The following is a 16,407-nucleotide window of genomic DNA, read 5'->3' as shown; positions in this document are numbered from 1 at the left end:
AGAGAGGGACCAGCCACAACCCTTCAGATGTTTCTTGCAGGTTTTCTTCCTACAGTTATGCTTTCAGTTGAGAAAGCACCAACAGAAGAGGTAAGTCAACGGGGAACTGCTGCCTGAGAGGAAGAGAGACTCAGGGGTTTTAGTTTGGAAGAAGCTGGGAAGCAAGAGACCCGGCATATAGGGTGTAGGTGATGCAGATCCCAGGAGGCAGAGCTGCATGCAAAGGCCGGTTCCATCAGGCTCCAATGGGTCCTCTTCTCTGGGTGCCTCTAGCTCCCAGAACCTTAGTTTCCCCTGTAGATAAAGTGGGCATGGTCATCCTGGCTCTGCCCCTATTGCAGGCATTGAGAAGGGGGTTGATTTGGGGAATTCTCCAGTCTCTTATAGGTCAGAAAGCCCACAATTGGCTACAATATATAGCCCAGCATGCTCTACCACAATTCTCTTGCATTTTAAAAATATCTTTGAGAAAATTAAACAACTCTTACATGTTCACTCTTAAAATAACCAAAAAACACAGACAAACAAACAAACAAAGGGCCATAAAAGAGAGAGGATAAAAGAGAGAAGGCATTTAACGTCTTGGCATAGCCTCTTATAGTTTCCAGTATCAGGATATATTTTTAATAGGACCATACTTTATTCTACAAACTCCTATTTTTCACTGAACAGTATACCAAGAGTTTCTTTTTATGTCAAGAAGGAAACTTTCCTGAGATATTTTAATGCTTGTATGATATTCTGTCCATGCTGTATTCAATTCTGAACCCCTGATCAGTCTTACTGATTTTCTTTTCACTCAGACTATAGTATGGTCTAGCGTAGAGCTGTACTCTGTTACAAATCTTTTTTTAAAATTCTTCTTTTGGAGTTCCTATTGTGGCTCAGCAGGTTAAGAACCTGACTATTATTCATGAGGATTTGGATTCAATCCTGGCTTTGCTCAGTGGGTTAAAGGATCCGCCATTGCCACAAACTGTGGTGTAGGTCATGGCTGCAGCTCAGGTCCTGTGTTGCTGTGGCTGTGGTGTAGGCCAGCAACTGAAACTCCGATTAGACCCCTAGTCTGGTACCTTCCATATCCCCAGGTACAGCCATAAAAAGAAAAAAATAAAAATAAAATTCTACTATTTTGTTCATCATGGATTGATTTTTTTTAATTTTAATTTTATTTTTTCTTTTGTGGGCTACTCCACAGCATATGGAGCTCCCCAGGCCAGGGATCAGAACTGAGCCGCAGTTGTGAGCTACACCTCAGCTGCAGCAATGTCAGATCCTTAACACGCAGTGCTTGCTGGGGATTGAACCTGCATCCTGGAGCTTCAGAGCTGCCGCTGATCCTGTTGTGCCACAGTGGGAACTCCTGTTTTTTTTTTTTTTTTTTTTTAATATTTCATGGGAGTTCCCATCGTAGCTCTGTGGTTAACAAACCTGACTAGCATCCATGAGGACACAGGTTCAATCCCTGGCCTTGCTCCGTGGGTTAAGGATCTGGCATTGCCATGAGTTGTGGTGTAGGTTGCAGACGTGGCTTAGATCTTGAGTTGCTGTGGCTGTGGTGTAGGCCAACAGCTCCAGCTCCAATTCAACCCTAGCCTAGGAACCTACATGTACCATGGGTGCAGCCCTAAAAAGACAAAAGACAAAAGACCAAAAAAAAAAAAATCAGTAAAATACTATTCATCTTGATTATGATATTTTCCCCTAAGATTCCCAATCTTTCTAGTTCATTTGTCTCTGTATTTACAGCCCCCAGCACAGTGCTAGATACCTGATAGCATTCAATAAATAGTTGTGAAAGAAGGAAAGAAAGAAAGAAAGAAAGAAAGAAAGAAAGAAAGAAAGAAAGAAAGAAAGAAAGAAAGAAGGAAGGAAGGAAGGAAGGAAGGAAGGAAGGAAGGAAGGAAGGAAGGAAGGAAGGAAGGAAGAAAGAAAAAGAAAGAAGGAAAGAAAAAGAAAGAAAGAAAGATTTGGTGATTAAAGGAAACAGTACAATGAGCAGTTCTTACAGGGATGGGGATCAGGAGAGAAGGGTGAGAAGGGAAGCCTCGCTGGAAAGGCCAGCACACCGCTCATGTGTCCACCACACAGAGCCCAGGAGAGGAGGCAGCCCAGGTCATGTGGGCACAGGACAGCTCTCTGGTGGCCCAGGGGTGTCCTCTCCCTGCACGTTCAGCCCAGGCCCATCTGGAGCCCCCTGAGGCCCCACCACATCCCATCAGAGCCATGACTACTCCAGCCTGGCCCTGGCTCAGACAGCTGGAACCAAAACACCGCCAGGTTCCTGCTGTGGAACAAGCATATGCTCATGCAGAGGGACACACACCCGGCCCCAAGAGTCTCCCTCACACAGGCTGAGTCAGGAGCTCACTCTGACACTGGGCTGCAGGCCTGCTGGCTGGGACCTTTCTCCTGGGGTGCCAGGACTGTGCTCCCAATGTGGAGCCACCTTGCCACAGAAACAAGGGAGTTTCCCAGCCCTAACCAATGCATAGCATTTTAAAATAACAAAGCCGGAATCGAAGAGAGGAAATTCTAAGAACATGAAACAAGCCAGAAGAGCAGGGGGCGGGTGTTTATTTTCCATTGCCTGCCTGGTCCTCTGCCTCCTTTTCCCTACCCCAAAGGCTGGGGGAGGGGTCCGGATTCAGATGTCCAGCACCACAAAGCTAGAGGAAACCCATCTTCCTGTGTTTGCCAAGGAACAATGCCGGAGAGACCATTCCAAGGCCTGTACCTTTCCTCTGTACAGAAGAATTTAGGTCCTGGTGCATTCCTGGGAGGGAGGCTGAACAAGGAATTTCTGGATGTAAACATTCTTGTTCCATCACTCAGGGATGTTTGTGATGCACTGGCTATGATTCTGGGTGGCTTCCAGTACTCAGATCCACACTGACCCACAGCAGGTGATGATCCAACAGTGAATTTGAGGACTTGGCTCCACCCCCACGCTCCCGCCCCCGCAGTCAATCACCTAGAGTCTGGTCTCATCTGCCTCCTCAGTCTCTAGGTCCTTTCTGTTCTCCCCCTCTTCAGCTCTTATCAGGCTCTTATCACTCCTTTTCTGGACCATTGCCCAAGTTCAACCTTCCTGGTCCTGACCCTCCCATCCTTGCTCACAGGCCATCTTCTCACAATGCACCTCCAGGGGAGGCCCTTCTCTGACCCCGGTCTTCTGCATTTGCAGCACCATTTGCCCCAGATGTATTCCACAACCTTCATGATGGCCACCCATGCCAGTGTCATCTCCTGCTTGCTCTCCTCCTCAAACAGGGAGGGATAAAAAACCAGGAAGTTCCATCCTTCGGTTAGGCTGGGATGAAAAGCTGGACAGCTGCCCTTCTCAGAAGAAACAGCTACTCTGAAGGGAAAGAGAAGTAGTCAGTGAGATCAGGCAGGATGTTGAAGACCATCCAGTGTTTACTGAGCACCTACTAGACACTAGGCACTATTGCAGATGCTTTATGGGCTTTATCTTTCAGTCCCCACAAGACTCCAGAGCATCATGCTGAGTCCTGATCCTTTTTACACTCCTCACAGGCCCACTACTGTGCCTCTTGCAGAAGGGGTGGGGGGAGCTTCATAAATCAAACAATATCATGGAGTCAGCTGAAGTGGAACCTTGATCCTTGCTGTGACTCAGCTGGCCACCTGGCAGGCACTTTTGGGGTGGGCAGATTCAGGGGTCCACTTAGATCACATGCTCTTCCTTCAGCCTCCAAACACAAGGTTCCTTCTGTCTAGAAAACAGTTATTTTGGGCTAATTCCTTTTGGCCTTCCAAGTCACTTGGCAGCTTCCCCCAGGAAGCCTTCCTGGATCGCCATCGCTTGGCAGCTTCCCCCAGGAAGCCTTCCTGGATCGCCATCCCAATCTGGGTTATTCCTGTAGTCCCTCACACCCTCAGCTTCTTTGGTCTCTCTGGGTGTTTCAGTGACAGTCTCTAGGGATCAGAATGTCAGCTCCTAAAGGATAGGTAATGTCTTGTTCAACCCTGTGCTCCTAGAATTTAGCTCAGGGACTGGCACAGAGCAGAGGTTCTGTAAATATTTGTTGAAAGAATTAAAAGCTTACTCTTGGGTATTCAGCCCCTCCCCTAGCTGATGAAAGAGCAACTAATCCCAAACTGGATCTTCTGCTTTTCCCTTCCTCTTTCCAGGCCTTGTTATCCACAATATGCCCTAAAGATGGGCAAATCTGAACTCTGCTCCTTGAGGCTGGTGTCAGAGAAGGTGGCTCCCATCTCCCCTTCCAGCTATAGGCCTTACCTTCTCCGCAACTGAGTGGACCACTTCGGGTTTCCCTCCATTTCTTTCTTTCTTTTTTTTTTCTTTTAGGGACGCACCAGGGGCATATGGAGGTTCCCAGGCTAGGGGTCTAATGGGAGCTGTAGCTGCCGGCCTACACCGCAGCCACAGCAAAGAGGGATCCCCGCCACATCTGCCACCTACACCACAGCTCAGGGCAACGCCAGATCCTTAACTCACTGAGCGAGGCCGCGGATGGAACCCGCAACCTCATGGCTCCTCGTCATATTCGTTTCCGCTGCAGCAGGACGGGAACTCCGCCCCCCATTTCTAAACCACACTCGATTTCAAAACACTGCTACCCAGGGGCTGGTGCCGAGTCCCTGTAGGCCTGACAGCCTTCAGGACTCTGTCAGACGGACATGCTGCAGGTTCTGTGGGGGTAGCAGAGACAAGGCCTCTCCCGGAGCCGCTGCCAGGCGCTCTCTGATGGGAGGGGACCGAACTTGTGCGTTTAGGGTGAGCAGCGAACACCCTGTTCACATTCCAGCGCTGGCCGGAATGCGGACAGGGGACGAGCCAAAGGCCGCATTCCTCTGGCAGCGGCGGGAATGCAGTCCAGGCTCTGCCCCGCCCCAGGCCCCGCCCTCCGGACTCCGGACCCCCGTCCGAGCGGGCGCCCCCTGGCGGCGGGGACGGCTGGAGGCCGGACCCTCCAGTCCCCGCCCCCTGCCCGCCCTCCTCGCCCTCCGCCCCCCCCCCCCGCCGCTCCGCTCTCCGCGCCTGCCCGCTTCCAGCCTTTTGGATCCAAGAATCCCCTCCTTTCTCTTCCCCGGAAAGCTTCCAGCTTCCGGCACTGATTAGGACTCCGGAGCGCTTTGTTGCTTCCTTAGCAACCTCGCTCCACTGTTGTTTCTATTTTTTGTTATTTGCTGCCAATCAAACCAGGTAAAAGCGAAGGGCTCCCTGGAGCCTTAATACAAAATCCTAACTCCAGGGCGGCTTCCTCTCCTGGCTTCCCATCCTGTACCCCGGCAGCCAGCCTGCAGGAATCTCCCGCCCTTACGTGTTTTGTCCTCCTAAGAGGCAGCATCAGAGCCACAGAAACCTAGATGAATGAGCTGCAGGCCTCATCCCGGCCGAGTCACCAGGCGTCCACACCGCGACTTCCCGATGCTCCATTGAGGGCTTAGGGGGCAGAAATGTAGCCTGTCCCTAGTTCCTGTGGCCCTAGATGGAAACCGGTGAGAAAATGGGCCAAGTGGGTTTATAGGTGTGCCCATTGGCCCTCACTGGATAAAGCACCGCTGCCTCATAGCGAGGATCCCATCAGAACTGGTGATGGGAGTTGAGGCCCCAAGGAAGTGAAAAGCCACTGGACCGAGGGTTACTACAATGGTGTAGAAACTACACATGCACACACACAACTGCACCAACATCAAAACATCACCAAAACAGGTAAGCAAAAAAGTACTTTTACACTGAACCAGAGCTGGGCTGTACATATTTAAGTCACTTCCACCCTCTAGGGACTTGAAAGAGATGCCTGTTTACCGACTCCTGCATGAGGGACCAGGCAGCTTGTCTCCCCAGATACCTGGTCACCATGAGTGGTGGACAGCACTGGGCAGGCATGGGCTCATACCCACTTTCTCAGCTTGTTGTCGGGTGTCTTTCTTAGTGGGGAAGAAGCTGCAGCCTAACACTGTTTGCATGTGGAAATTTGCATGTTTATCAGCCCACAACATTAGGCACTCACCCTGTGGTTTAAGTGACACCTGGGCAGCCAGCGATGAAGCAAGGCATGCCTGGAACTTGCGTTGCTCACCATCAGGGAGGGTTGAGACTGTTGCCAGGAAGGATGGGAAAGCAGAAGCCGAATGCTCGTTAGCTAACACCTCAGCTACTGGAAAGGAGCAGGATTGGAGGTCGGCCTTGAGAGCTGGCTCATTGCTGGGTTGGTTTCTTGGCCTCTAAGAGAAGGAAGATAGTGAGGTCCTTCCTACCTGGCCAGGAGATAGGCTCAGACTGACAAGGTGGCGAGTGGCCCTGCAGCCCTGGTTTGAGACTATAGCCCTGGCTCCAGATCTGCCTCTTCCCCATGACACAGAAAACTGACATTTTAGCACCCCTACAACCACCACCCGGCAGTTCATCGAATGGCAGTGCCAGGGCTTTGTCTCCATGGGTGTGAGGGTGCTGGAGGTGATCATGGAAGACACAAGAGAAGCCCCAGGGATGAGTCTGATCATCTTACAAACATTCACTGAAACCAGGCCCTACCCCAGGGAGACTTACTGTCTACCAGGGGAGGCAAACATTAGCCTGGCCAGTAGGAGGCAGTGTGATGAGTAGAGGCTGGCTCAGGATGGGGGGAGGGGCTGGGGTGGGTACCCCCGCGCCCTGCAGAGTGTGGGCAGAGTGGGTTTTCAGGGAAGGACTGTTCTTCAAGGCTGAGGCTGGCTGGGGGGAGTGGGGCAGGAGGAAGATTCCGCCTGAAGAGGGAGCTCTAATTCTTGCCTCTACTCAAATCCTCTCTTTAGTATTCTGAGGCCCACATGCATTGCACTGATTTTGTGCTGAAGAATCTCCATGGACTTTAGCGGTGATGCGGTTAGACTGGACGGCCTTTAAGCCTTGAGCTCTGAAGACTCTTTCTAAAAATGAGTGGGATTGTATTTCCCACTGAGCCCAGGCAGGGATATGATTTCAGCAATGACTTTGCCCCAGAAATTCACCCCTTTCCCACAGAGTTACTTCAAGCCAGGGCCCCCTTGACTGTCGTCTCCCTCCCCACAACCCCTGTGAATCCAGTATGTTCGGCAGAACTGGGCAGGCATGGGAGTTCCTGTCATGGCTCTGCGGTAACGAACCTGACTAGGATCTATGAGGACGAGAGTCGATACCTGCCTTTGCTCAGTGGGTTAAGGATGCGGCATTGCCATGAGCTGTGGCGTAGGTTGCAGACGCGGCTCAGATCCTGTGTTGCTGTGGCTGTGGTGCAGACCTGCAGCAGTAGCTCTGATTTGACCCCTAGTCTGAGAACTTCTATATGCCTCGGGTGCAGGCCTAAAAAAAAAAAAAAAAAAAAGACAGAAAAAAAAAAAGAACTGGACCAGCTCTTGTCTCTGGAGCATCCATACCCTTAGATGAAAGGCTGACACCCTCCCCACCCCAATCTAGAGTCTCACTCTACCCTCGGCCTTAAAATCCACGGAAGGTTACCAGACTTTACCTCCTCCACATTGAGAAAAATCAACTGAGATAATAAACCCTTTGGAAAACTATATTTTTCCGAACATAGCGTTATAAAGAGGAATGTTTCTTAAATATGAGTGTGCTTTAGAATCACCAGATAGGGAGTTCCCATTGTAGCTCAGTGGGTTGAGAACCCGACACAATGTCCATGAGGATGTAGGTTTGATCCTTGGCCTTGCTCTGTGGGTTAAGGATCTGACATTGCCATGATCTGCAATGTAGCTTGGAGTTGTGGCTCGGATCCCATGTTGCTGTGGCTGCAGCAATTAGACCCTTCACCCCAGAACTTCCATATGCCACAGGTGTGGCCGTGAAGAGAGAGAGAGAAAAAAAAAAAGAATCACCAGTTAGTGGGAATGGGTGAAACGGTTTATTTAAAATGTTTTTTCCTCAGTCCACTCCTCACAGATGCTGAGTCAGTAGGACACAGATTCTGTCTCAAGTGGGACACAGGACTCCGCACGTGTCCTAAGGATTGTCCCGAAATCGTCCTAAGGATGCCATTGATCTCGGGACTGCACTTTGACAAGCATTGACACAGATGACCATGCGTTCAAGTCCACTTGGAATGAATTCCCCCTCTCCCGAGATTTTGACAAATCCTTCAAGGGGTTTTTGTTTTTTTTTTTTTTTTTTTTTTAAATCTCGTGCCCCAGCAAGGAAGAACATAGGGACTGGGGCCAAGAGGGGGACCTGTTGTGCAGGGTGGGGAATGTGCAGCCCACCAGGATGGACCCTCGGGGCGTCCCGTAAAGTCCTTGGTGAGCGTGGAAGAGGGCCACACACAGAGGCTCCCACCTCCTGCTTGTGTTACAGGAATTGGGCACTCATGAAGCAGACCAAAACCTAACAAAACCCACTGGATTTGAAATGCCTCAGCTGGAATCTGAACCAAACCCCAAAGGGTCATAGTTCCAAAGTCTGGCCCTCGAAGCAATGTCAGCAACAATCTTCACAAAACCCAGTGCGTAGGCTCTTGGCCCCCAGTAAACTCTAAGAATTGTCGAGACAAAAACAGTTGACTATTGGCTGCAGCACACACGAGTGATCTTTAAGCTCTTTTGATCCAGGTCTTGGTCTCCAAACAGGTTTCTACATGCACCCCTGATACACCATATGGCTGGCTGTACTCCTACCCCAGTACTACTGATCTCAAGGCCCAGTGGTGTTTATTATTATAACAGAGCTCACCATAAGCATTTGATAGAACTTCAAATGCTTTTGAGAGGTTTGAGTTTGGGAGACTGGAGTCTTATCAATTCAGAATAGACTCTCATTGTTTTTATGTCCTGTGCAGCTAAGAGCTTGTATGAGGTGTGGAGTGACCACTCAATCATTTCTCTTTCTCTGGTCACTTATGAGATACTGTCTGTGTGACCTTCAGACCCTGGTTTCTTCATAGGGAATTCTTTTCTTTTTTTCCTTTTTCAGCTGCTTCTGCAGCACATGTAAGTTCCCTAGGCCAGGGATTGAATCTGAGCTGGACTTGCAACTTATGCCACAGCTGCAGCAGCGCTGGATCCTAAACCCATTGCTCTGGGCCGGGGATGGAACCGGAGCCTCCACGGAGACAAGCTGGATCATTATCCCACTGTGCCGCATGGGAACACCCGTGGGGAATTCCTAAAAGCAACTTGTCTGTGCTGTCAGGATTAGGTTAGGTAAAGTACATAATACACTCCATAAGCCCATCCCAACAAGGACACACAAACCCTGTCACATAGGCCTTATTGACACAGGGCTATTTGACATCCATTCCAGTGAGTGACCACCAATTTGGACATCAAATATTAGTGAAGCTGCATTCTTACTTGTAGATTAAAAATATAAGTTAATGCAGAATAAAAATTCTAGTATTTTTCTCTTACTACCTCCAAGAGATCATCTCACATACCCAGTTTGGAGACCAGTGGTCTAACGATATGCCCCCCCCCCAGGGGGGGGGCCCTACACCTCTGAAAGCTGGCCTTCCTCACTCAAGAAGGGGACCCAGAGTTCCCATCGTGGTGCAGTGGTTAACGAATCTGACTAGGAACCATGAGGTTGCGGGTTCGATCCCTGGCCTTACTCAGTGGGTTAAGGATCTGGTGTTGCCGTGAGCTGTGGTGTAGGTTGCAGACGTGGCTTGGATCCCACGTTGCTATGGCTCTGGCCAATTAGACCCCTAGCCTGGGAACCTCCATATGCCACGGGAGCAGCCCAAGAAATGGCAAAAAGACAAAAAAAAATGGGGGGGACCTGACAGTTGGCTAGGCCCCCAAAATGAGACAGGCAAAAATTCTGACATAGCACAAGAAACAGGCTTATACTTTGACATCTGCAGTGGCCAACTTTCCGTGCTCCCTTTTGTTTGTTTGGAGGGTAGGCAGGCTGAAGGCTGTGCTGAGGGCTGTGGTAAGGTGGGGCAGGCCCCCTAGAGTTTGCGGGACTCCCTTGGGCTCACAAGTTCAGCTCAGGCTGTGTTCCCTAGGGGTCAACCTTAGTCAGTGGGGGGACAGCGGCCAGGTTCCCGTCCAGAGTGTGGGGAAACAGTGGCCCCTGGTGGCTGAGACACACATCCTTCGTGCTGTAACATTTGCTGAATGAAACCCGGTTTGGGAGTTCGAGTGCTGGTTACACAGACATGGGTAGGATAGACCTGGCTTCCTATCTGGGCCCATCTGTGTGACCCCAGGCAAATTACCATCTCTGAGTCTTAGAGTGTTGCCAGGAGTCAATGAGATGCTGAGTGAAAGGTTGTGAAGAGTGCTGAGCACAAAGGAAGAACAGCTATGATGGTCATAATGATGAATATTGGGGCTTCTCACCATCTAAAAGCACCTGGAGGATTTCCCGCTGTGCAATAACAGGATCAGCGGTGTCTCTGGACCACTAGGGCACAAATTTGATCCCTGGCCCATCACAGTGGGTTAAGGAACTGCCATTGCCACAGCTACAGTGCAGGTCACAGCTGTGGCTCAGATCTGATCCCTGGCCTGAGAACTCCGTATGCTCCAGGGTGGCCAAAAAATAAAAAAAATAAAAGCACCTGGAAAATACCTCTGAGGGGTAGTCCCGGAGAGAGTGGGAAATCCTGAGCAGAAACTCTCGCGTTTCTGTGCTAGAGAGACACAGATGAGCACTGAATGTGTCCTGGACAGGGTGAGCATGAGCCTGGGAGTGTGCACGAGCACGAGCACAGCCACAACAGAAAGGCAGAGAGCTCTGGATCACACTCATTGCACCCACCCCAGAGGTGAGCAGTGGGGACCAAAGGGAAGCCAGGGTCACCTATTCTTCTAATCAAACTGCAAAGCTCAACTCTGAGAAGAGGGTGGGGGATTATTATTCACACAACGCTTAGTGATCACCTGCTGTATGCTCTTCAGGGTAAATGGAAGACACTATCATAAGACACTTTCAAAGAGAGATCGGAACTAAACAACAGGCATGTGGGGAGGCCAGTTTAGACTGATGGCCTGGGGACTAACGATTGTATTCCCTGCAGCCATCAAGACAGAATCCGGGGAAGTGCACCAACCAGGCCCAGGCAGAGTGAGGATTCCTTAGCTCAGGTGGCCTGCCAGGGGTGCATCAACACGCAGCTCTTGCCTGCACAGATGAAGCCAGGAAGATGTCTGAGGTACAGTCTCTCAGTCACTCCTACCCCACCTCTGGGGCTTCATTCAATTAAAATTGGGTTCTGTTCAAATCTAGCAACCTCTGAGAGTCCCCCTCACCACCCACAGAAGGGTGTGCTGATGGAGAAAAAGGAGGGGCTGGAGTTCCAAAAGAGATCTGCCAAGCCCCAGTGGGCCCTTCTGAGACTCTCAGTCCTTCCACAGTTCATTAAATCGAAGTATATCAAGGAGTTCCCTTCTTGGCTCAGCAGTTAACAAACCCGACTAGGATCCATGAGGATGCGGGTTCAATCCCTGGCCTCACTCAGTGGGTTGAGGCTCTGGCATTGCTGTGAGCTGTGGTGTAGGTTGCAGATGGGGCTCGGATCCAGCATTGCTGTGTCTGTGATATAGGCCGGCAGCTGTAGCTCTAGTTCTACCCCTAGCCTGGGAACTCCCATAAGCCTCAGTTGCGGCCCTAAAAAGCAAAAAAAAAAAAAAAAGTATATCAAAATACATGGACCACATCCTGCCCCTGATTCACAGACTTCTAGCTTACAGGGATCCATCCTTGTGAGCTCACAGTGCTTAGGACTTAATAGTACTTCTTCAACACCTGCCATGTCCTGGGCAGGGTTAAGAAAAGTAGGAGGAGGGAAGGAAGGGTGCCGAGGTCAGGGAAGGGTTTGTGCCTGGGTTGTGGAGTCCCCTTCCTCATGACTTGGTCTCTCTCTCTCCCACCCATGTCACCCCATTCACCCAGTTGGGGATACTGCGGGCCTGCCTTTGGCCCCTCCTGTGTCTACCAAGCAAGACTCACCACATACTCCTCTGCCCCCAGCACTCACACAAATGCAGGCTTGTTGGTAATATTTTGAACAGTGACACCGCTCCAGTATTACAACCCTCTTGCCATGGTCCAGTACAGCTGTGTAGCTTGAGGGTGGGCTAGAGTGGGAGATGAGCTGAGAACCACTCACCATTGAAAACGCGATCTCTGTAGAGACATTCCAAGCTCAGACAACTAGATCCTGAAGCTCCAAGTTGCTCGTCGCTGTGGATCCATCTTCCCCTCTCCAGGCTCAACCCTCTCTTGCCTTTCATCTCTCCCTGACACCTTGATCCTGTTGTTTTTGGCTCTACCCTCAAATCTTTTTTTTTTTTTTTTGTCTTTCCTGTCTTTTTAGGGCCGCACCTGCAGCATATGGAGGTTCCCAGGCTAGGGGTCCGATCAGAGTTGTAGCCGCCGGCCTACACCAGAGCCACAGAAACGCCAGGTCTGAACCATGTCTTTGACCTACACCACAGCTCACGGTAACGCCAGATCCTTAACCCACTGAGCGAGACCAAGGATCAAACCGGCAACCTCATGGTTCCTAGTCAGATTCGTTTCCTCTGCGCCAAGATGGGAACTCCTCTATCCTCAAATCTCAAGTGGAAGAAAAACAAAGGAAGGAGCCAATCAATGGAAAAGGACTCTTCCTAATTCAAAAGTCTTTTAAAATTCCTTTCTGAGAGTTTAGAAGGCTTTAGTTAAAGGTACACGTAAAACTAAAGCAAAAAAAGATTTTTCAAGTTAATTACTAATTTCAAGGGGAGGGGGAACAAAGGAAACGTAACCACAGTAAAGTTTCTATAACTCAGCCATGAACTACACTTCCATATTTATCTCCAAACTAACTAATGCTTTTACTGTTGAAGTATTAACTATTAAAAACAACTAAAAGTAGTTAATTATTATTACTTCAGGATGGAGAGAATGGCAGTGGGGCATGGAGATGGTGTTAGTGCTAAATCTTCATCTTCCGTAATAGGAAATCAAGGTGATGTCTAGAATTGAAAAATACAGATGTACCAGAAAAAAATAGCCAAGAAGTTTAGGAAAGGGTATCAGGATATAAGAAATTGCAGGACAGTGCTATCTATAAGTCATAGTTTACCTATTCATGTTTAAAAAGCAAGTTGAATATTGGAGAGATAATGTTGAAAAACATTTTCTTTTAGGCCGAGTAAAAAGACCAACAGCTGGAAATTAGGAGATAAAAGTAAAATGACACAAGGACAAATGCAGATGTCCGGATGCAGGGGAAAAGGGAGAGAACACGGAGGGGAGGAGAATATTGGAGAAGTACCCAAAGGACTTTTTCTTGAGGCAAAGAAAGACACAGGTCGTCTGAGAAAAGATCCACTGAGGCCAAGAACAAAAATGGGGAGTCTGGAAAATGAAATTCAGAAGGGCAATAAGCATAGGAAATGATATTAAGACATACATTCAGCTAAAGAAATACATATGAAACCACCAATGTTTTCACCTATCCAGGCTGGCAATACTTAGAAAGCTTGATAATAAATACCTACTCTTAACAAGTCAGTATGGAATGAAGCACTCTGATAACCTGTTATTCAGAAGGAAATGTGCAAATTTTGGCAGAGCAAATGGGCAAAAATGATCAAGGTATAAAATATCTTTACTCATTATTCCAGCAATGCACTTGCATATAGTCATTAGAGTATGTCAAGATATCTATATTTGTTCAGAGGTGTTTACTTCAGTATTGTTTATAGAGGCATAAACCTTGAAATGATCTAAATGACCATCAGCAGGAGTTCCCCTGTGGTACAGTGGGTTAGGAATCTACCTGCAGCGACTCAGGTCACTGCAGAGGTGTGGGTTCAATCCCCAGCCAGGCAAAGTGGGTCAAAGGATCCAGCCTTGCTGCAGCTGTGGTGTAGTTTGCAGCTGTGGCTGGGACTCAATTCCTGGCCCAGGAACTTCCATGTGCCACGAGTGTGGCCATTTAAAAAAAAAAAAGGTTCATCAATAGCGTACTGGTTATGTTACCAAGTCCAAACTCATACTGCTTGCCACATGACAAACCAATAAACAGAGAGATGAGTTGTTGGGGCAAGGAATAGTGACTTTCCAGAAAGCCAGCAGACTGAGAAGATGATGGACTAGTGTCTCAAAGAACTATCTTACCCAATTTAGAATTCAGGCTTTTTATACTAAAAGGAGATGGTTGTTGTGTGATTGGTTGTTGCAAACTTCTTGGTGTTGGAATCTTTTGTTCTTGAAGCGGACCATGTAGGTCATGTCATGATGTCCCTGTAAAGTTCAAACAAGACAAATGTTATTTTCTTTTCTGCAACTCTTTTTTTTTTTTTTTTTTAATCTCTGCGAATGGAAGTGTTATATACCTTTAAAGGTCAGAGCCTTGAGAATGAGCTTTCCTGTGGATTTCAGGCTGTAGACAACACTCTGAAGTTGTAGCAAAAGCCATTGAATACAGATCTTAAAGTAAAAGAGACAGATCCAATATAGAGTCAGATTTGTTCTTCCCTATTACAGTTAGAACCATGATGGAGTAGAATGAGGGAAAGCTGACTCTATGTGGTGTACTTTTTAAAAAGTGAATACTATTTGCTAGTAGATACAGTTTTTTTTCCCTAGAAGGATAGATACCCAATGAACCACGGAGAAAGGGGAGGGGGAATGCACGTAAGGCCTGAGAAGATCTATACCTTTCATTTTTGTGCAATACAAACTGTTTCACTCTTTGCATGATATTGTATTTTTTCACGCTTTAAAAATGTTACCTGGAAGGGTTCCTATTGTGGCTTGGCGGGTTAAGAATCCGACTAGTATCCATGAGGATGCAAATTCAATTCCTGGCCTCGCTTAGTGGGTCAAGGATCCGGTGTTGCTGTGAGCTGTGATGTAGGTCACAGATGCGGCTCAGATCTGGCATTGCTGTGGCTGTGGTGTAGGCTGGCAGCTGCAGTTCCAGTTAGACCCCCTAGCCTGGGAACTTTCACATGCCACAGGCGCAGCCCTGAAAAACAGACCCCCCAAAAAGTGTTAACTTAGAAGTTATTTTTATGGTGCTATTATTGCCATATTTGTTTTCCTCATAGTACATTTTAGTATTAACCAAATAAATGTTTGCTTTGGTTTTGTGTTTTTTAAGGATCCCATTGAGGACTAGTGGGATGACTAAAGAAATGTGACATTTCAATGCACTTGGGTAAAATTTCAGAACTTTAAACAGAAAGAGAGAAGTCACATAAGCTTATAGAAAGAAAAAAAAACAAACAGATTACATCTGAAGAAATGATATTTAGCCTGACATCAAGATTTTCATCAGATTTTTCAGGGAAATTAATTTCAATCTGGACTTCTATAGCCAGACAAATTACATCCCAAAGTGAAAACAAATTAAAGACATTTTCTGAAACCCAGGGGTTCAGAAAATTTAATATTCAAGTACTGCCTATGAAGAAGGCAAGATGTACCACTAAAACAAAATAAGTCAAAAAATAATAATAATAAGCGAGGAGTTCCCCTGGTGGCTCAAAGGTAATGAACTCAACTAGTATCCATGAGGACATGGGTTCCATCTCTGGCCTCACTCAGTGGGCTAAGGATCCACTGTTGCTACAAGCCATGGTGTAGGTCCAAGACGAGGCTCGGATCCTGTGTTGCTGTGGCTGTAGTGTACACTGGCAGCTGCAGCTCTGATGCGACCCCTAGCCTGGGAACCTCCATATGCTGAAGGTGAGGCCCTAAAAAAAAAAGGCAAAAAATCCCCCCAAAACATAAGTGAGATTAAAAAAAATAGAAGCTGGGTGTTAGAAGGCACATAAACACAGAAAAAGTATGAACTGATACTAGTTTGGGTTTGGATGCCTCAAACATTCTTCTTTGACCTACAAATGTTTAGTGGTTCAAAGTTATTTTCTGCTTAAGAGCACTAGTCATACAACTTGATTCGGCAGCAAACAACATTTACACAATTGTAGCATCAGAGTTACATGTTACAAGAATATTATTCATGTGGGGTTTAATATTTTAGACTCAATCTGTAGACAAAATATGTAATGAAATGAACAGAACAGAATGTAAACATCAAAGCCTTGACAAGGCAAAGGGGAAAATGTATTTGCCAAAAGCCAGGGAGCTAGATTCTGTAAATTCCTTTAGCTGCAATTAGAATATCAAAGCCAGTCCTGGTTGATTAGAGAGTAGGGTTCTATTAAAGGCATGATTGGTGGAAGAGCCTGGGCCAGATGTAAAGAAAGTGGCTTCAATGCAGGATTGGAGGCAACTCTAGTGGCTCCTTCAGAGTTGATTTGCTTCGTTTCTTCCCAGGTCTCATTGGCATCCTGTGGTTGGCTTGGAATAGCCATGGTGGGAATATGTACACCACAGATATTGGACAAACGCTGTACATGAGGGCTTTTTATCCTTCCAGAGAGCCTATTGTTAAATATTAACCTACATATACCCATGGGAGAGACTGACCC

General features: G+C 47.7%; 2 long non-coding RNA genes across 2 annotated transcripts; both read right to left on the bottom strand.

The window, feature by feature from the left end:
- Nucleotides 1-2,557: 2,557 nt before the first annotated feature.
- On the bottom strand, nucleotides 2,558-4,340 carry LOC125112501 (uncharacterized). Its single transcript, XR_007131165.1, has 2 exons — nucleotides 4,268-4,340; nucleotides 2,558-3,361 (listed from the first exon to the last, which is right to left on the bottom strand). It is a non-coding gene; the product is annotated as an uncharacterized LOC125112501 (long non-coding RNA).
- A 1,671-nt stretch (nucleotides 4,341-6,011) lies between these two features.
- LOC125112499 (uncharacterized) lies at nucleotides 6,012-14,388 on the bottom strand. Its single transcript, XR_007131164.1, has 3 exons — nucleotides 14,302-14,388; nucleotides 14,084-14,209; nucleotides 6,012-6,219 (listed from the first exon to the last, which is right to left on the bottom strand). It is a non-coding gene; the product is annotated as an uncharacterized LOC125112499 (long non-coding RNA).
- Between the last annotated feature and the right edge of the window lie 2,019 nt (nucleotides 14,389-16,407).

Source organism: Phacochoerus africanus, chromosome 1 (genome assembly GCF_016906955.1).
Source record: "Phacochoerus africanus isolate WHEZ1 chromosome 1, ROS_Pafr_v1, whole genome shotgun sequence".
Classification (NCBI taxonomy): domain Eukaryota; kingdom Metazoa; phylum Chordata; class Mammalia; order Artiodactyla; family Suidae; genus Phacochoerus; species Phacochoerus africanus.
Note: the sequence above shows the minus strand (reverse complement) of the source record. Positions and strands in the feature narration are given on the sequence as shown.